The sequence below is a fragment of the Lynx rufus genome, unplaced genomic scaffold (assembly GCF_022079265.1).
Source record: "Lynx rufus isolate CCGP_SWC_20201006 ecotype Redwood Valley unplaced genomic scaffold, mLynRuf1.p SCAF_6, whole genome shotgun sequence".
Taxonomy (NCBI): Eukaryota; Metazoa; Chordata; class Mammalia; order Carnivora; family Felidae; genus Lynx; species Lynx rufus.
This window is the reverse complement of record NW_025814878.1, coordinates 56,357,792-56,362,717: the sequence shown is the minus strand read 5'-3', so window position 1 is coordinate 56,362,717 and position 4,926 is coordinate 56,357,792. Positions and strand designations below refer to the sequence as shown.

At 39.5% G+C, this 4,926-nt stretch overlaps 1 pseudogene; it reads left to right on the top strand.

The window, feature by feature from the left end:
* Nucleotides 1–2,886: 2,886 nt before the first annotated feature.
* LOC124527907 (60S ribosomal protein L37-like) lies at nucleotides 2,887–3,177 on the top strand (annotated as a pseudogene).
* Nucleotides 3,178–4,926: the final 1,749 nt, after the last annotated feature.

Genomic DNA, 4,926 nt, shown 5'->3' with positions numbered 1-4,926 from the left:
TCAATACGTAATGTCAGGACAAATAGCCTTATATTCAGTATAGTGGGACACTGTGTATTTGACAACACAAGACATATATTAGTGGTGTAAGTGTCTAAGTCATTAAAAAAATACAAGGTAACTGTTTAGTGTTACCTGTTCAAGAAGAGGAGGAAGAAACTTTAAAAATTATATCTGATATATGGGTTGTAACGTGCATTTCAAATGTGCATATCTGGATTACCAGGAATTAACAACATTGTACTTGATTCATTCAGTGCTCTCTATACACATTTGTTAAATTACTTGAGTGCCAGCAGAAAATTCATTTTCTGCCTACAGTCTAGCATAGGGACCAAAATGCGTGTGCAACAATGAGGAAACAATTACACGGGAGATGGTATGAGTCAGGGTACGGAGATAGTTGGAGCAGGGATGAGGAATTTCCATGAAGAAGTGGAGGGTTGCTGGGGGAGTAATGCTTGCAGGAAATACCAGGTGTGGACTTGAGAATGATTGGCGGAAGGCTTTGAAGTTAGAAAGATCTTCAGGAAATAAGGCTCTTGGTTAATACAGAGTTTGAGGCACGGAGGAGCTGAACTCCATCAACAAGATGGGGACCAAGTTGGGCAGGTAGTAGCTTGTCCTTTCAACACTGATCCAGAGCTGCGATGGTGTGATCTGAACTGAAGTATGACTACAAAGTGAGACATCTTTCAGATGAAGGATTGGAAAAACATGACGAAGAAGATGTGAGGAGGATGGGAAAAATGTGAGTCAAAAACAACCCCCAGTTATAAATCAAGGGATCACAATTAGAATGGTTCAAAGACGTCCACAGAATAATAAAGCCCTGCATTTATGACTTGTGTTAGAAATTGCTAAGGGGGTTTCTCTGCAATTAATGAGAGGTTCAGATTATCATAAGAGAATGGAAGAAGCATGACTTGTGACATATGTTTTTAAGCCTGATTCTCCTTTCTACTTTGGATCTGTAATGGATGCCAGAAGAACTCTCCTTTTACTTAAAGGATTACTGCTTATACTGGTACTTTTTTTTTTTTTTAATCACTGAAAATTTTTTTCTCAAGAGACACTGAATTGTAGAAACAAACTTCTGAGATTTCTCAGAGTGGTGTTCGGAAATGACAAGTGAACAAGTTCAATATTTAACCAAATGGTATGTATTTAGTATTCATATGGGTGGTTGTCCTTTGGGAGTCCCTGGTTGTGCTTCCCAGCCTGTGGAACTACTGAGATTTATGCTAGCTATTCAAAAACAAACTGTGCAAAGGATCTACAAGAACCTGTTTAGGATCAATCCTTAAGGTATGGGTCAGTCTTGGTCTCCAGCTTGTATCACAAGAGATTTGAGCTTTCTCTTCTGGTTTATATGATTGTCATATTATTAATTTATTGTTGAGTATCTGGGAATTAATTCCATCATGCATGAATTCCATTAATTTTGTAACACTCTATAAAACACATCATGCTTTCATTGTCATTTGTCTGGGGTTGCAGACAGAATGCACGGCATGGCCATACAAATGGTTACAACACTCACTGCGTGCATTTCAGTCTGGGTATTCCAGAGCAGACAGAGAGCAGGTGGTGATTTTCTTATACAAAATTTAATAGTCAACTTTTGTACCTATTCTTACTGAAATGTCCACAATCATGGAACCCTTCTGATTCTCATTGCAATGTAAATTCATATATTGTAATATTTGTTTTCAAAATTTTATATGCTGGCTCACCATATGAACATGTTCTCATTGCCTCCTCAGGCCTTTGAGCAATTTGCAGTCTTTTGTTAGCAAATAAAGGCCCTCCGAGCCTCCTATTTTGAGCCCCAAGTTTACCAGCTGCTATCCACTACTGGGCCTCATTAGAGGCCTGCCGTTCTGCTGAGAACCACACCACATGCTCTACCCTCTCTTGTCTACATATTAGCCTGTTGCTGCTCCTTAAATTACCTGGTACAAAAGCTTGCTCTGTTTCTCTGCAGAGAGCTACCACTCCTATCCAGTTTGAAGAGGGTCTGTGTCATGATCTCTCAAACTAATTAAGGTTTGTGAGCAGGCCACAGGTTGCTATAGAGGAACTTTCCTGAAGGCTGATATCTATGAGGATTTTTGAGGTGGTGGGGGAGGGGTTGGGCAAAAGATTACTGCAGCTGTAGCTTATATTCAGAAGCCTGTTTTAAAAAAACAAAAATGATTCTTGTTTTAATATAGGTGACATAATTCATCTAATATTTCAAAAGTTATTTCCTAAGGGAGCTAGAACATAATATTAATTAAAAACACTTGAAATGAGAGATTTAAATTATTTTCAGGGGATGGGGCTAGTAAATACACTGGAAAAGTATTTCCACGAAGATTTTTTGGAAATCATAGGTTGTCTCCAGTATTTATGTTAATTGGACAGTATTTATATTAAAATTTTTTTTTTCTAATGTTTATTTTTGAGAGAGAGGTGGGGAGGGCTGGGAGAGAGGGAGACACAGAAACTGAAGCAGGCTCCAGGCTGTGAACAGTCAGCAAAGAGCCCGACTTGGGGCTCAAACTCGAGCCATGAGATCACGACCTGAGCCGAAGTCAGATGCTTAATCAACTGATCCACCCAGATGCCCCAATAGTATTTATATTTTTAAATGAAAACGTTACATCTTTCTAACTTTTAAGAGGATTTGTTTGCAATTTAGTGGTTTTAGAAATGGATTAGATAGTGTCAGTTTCCTTATGCTAAACAACCAGAGTAAGATTTCAAGAACTTTTAGGATTTCTGGGAAAATGATTTTGAAATTTTGGCTCCAAATTCAGAAAGAATAGTAAAATTACAAGTGTCCCACATTTCCAACAAAATGAATTGACGAGCTCTTTGGTCTCCAATGCAGAAAACAAGATGATGAAGGGGTTGTCATTTGGAAAGTGTTGCAGTAAGATGCACATGTTGTGCTGCCACTGTGGCCCTAAGGCCTGCTACCTTCAGGAGTCGACCTGTGGTAAATGTGGTGATCCTGCCAAATGAAAGAAAAAGTATAGCTGAAGTGCCAAGGCTAAATAATGAAATACCCCTGGGACTGGTCCAACGAGGCACCCAAGAATTTTGTACCTCAAATTCAGACAAGGATTCTGTGAAGGAACAACACCTAAACCCAAGAGGGCAGTGGTTGCACCATTTAGTTCATCTTAAGGATTTCGATGATTAGTCACACAATACATGTTCTGGTTTAAAAAAAAAAAAAAAAGAATTGATGAAAATCTGTGTCAGTGCAAAAGATAAATTACTGAGTGATTCTTCATTTAAAAAAAAGTACATTTTACCAAAAGGACGACTTTAAGTGGTAACCCCCTCTCATACATTCAAAAATAATTCAATTAAATAGAAATTCTGCTTGCACATTGATTGTTTTCAGTGGGAAGGTCTGAATTAGGTAAGGAGACGTGGCTTATCGACCTCCTATACCTGTTGATGTGTCTTTCACAGAATGTCTTTTTTTTAAATTTATTTTTTAATGTTCATTTATTTATTTTGAGAGAGAGAGAACTCAAACAGAGGAGAGACAAAGAGAGAGGGGAGAGAGACAGAATCCCAAGCAGGCTCTGTGCTGCCAGTGCAGAGCCCAATGTGGGGCTTCAACTCTCAAACTGTGAAATCATGACCTGAGCCGAGATCAAGTGTTGGACATCCAACTGACTGAATCACCCAGGCTCCCCTCACAGAATTTCCTATCACTGCTTCTTCATTCTTTACTTCCTTCTCTTGTTTCTTCCCTTTGTCCTTTGTCTTTCCATATTTCTTGAGAGTCATATTTACTTGCTATAAATACCTCATATTTCCTCACCTGCTAATTTTTTAGGGTAATTTTATTCTTGACCTTTTTCATCAACCTCTTCTCTCAGACTTCACTTCATGCCACCATTTTTTCTCTGTAACACCTTCCTGGTCAACCAGACAAATCTTTCTGGCCACTCTCTTAGCCACTATACTGGAATGAGAATACCCTGGCTACCCTGCTGAGAGCATTGCAGGGAATCGTTTGAATGAAATATGTGTACTTAAGTTGTGGGTACATATAGGAAGTAAATTTGTCTATGAAAACTTAATGAGGACACTAGCACTAAGCATTATGTCATGACATGGGGGAGATTTCTGGTTACTGGATCTATAGCTGACTTATGAAGAGTTCCTGAATCTAGTTAATTTGCATGAGTAAATGAGCAGGAGATTTTATCTGCCTACTGTCTTTAAGGCCTCAGAGAGATAATAAATGCTTTCAGATGACAAGGAAAGTAAAACATATTTAGGTTAATCAAATCATGGACGCATTTTTTATGGAAGCAAACACTTTTTAACAGTAACTGTTGGACAGGCTCAGGGATCATGGCAGCTTCAACAGTGACACCACTGTACACAGTATTTTAACAAGTGTTTGTGGATCAGAAATGAACTCAAAGGGGCATGTTTACAAGGTCTGTTGTGTCTTATGGGTGAGAAGAGAGGGCCAGCCTCTCCCTGGAAGATGGCCATAATTACTAACTAAACAAATGTTTATTAAGTACTTAGCATGTGCCAGGCATTGTCCTTCCAGGTGCTGGAAGGACAAGAGCAAAAAGACAGACATGGTCCCTGTCCTCATGAAGCTCGTGGACTGGTGGGGGATAGAGACAAATAAACAGAAAACTGCTCAGTGTGTTAATTGGAGCTATGATGGCAGAGAGCAGAGTGTGCTGAGAGGGCAGATTGGTCCTGCAGGTAGTAGAAATCAGCCATGCGTGGGCTAGACTAGAGAAACAAGCCTGCGGTTTCTGGCCTTCACTCTCCTCCTGGGGATTTTGGGCCTGGAAACATCAACCTTCATCTGCAATTCTCCTAGAAACAACCATTGTGGTAGTATCTCAGGGGGCCACTGAGGGACTTTTGCTTTTTACCAAGCCCTAG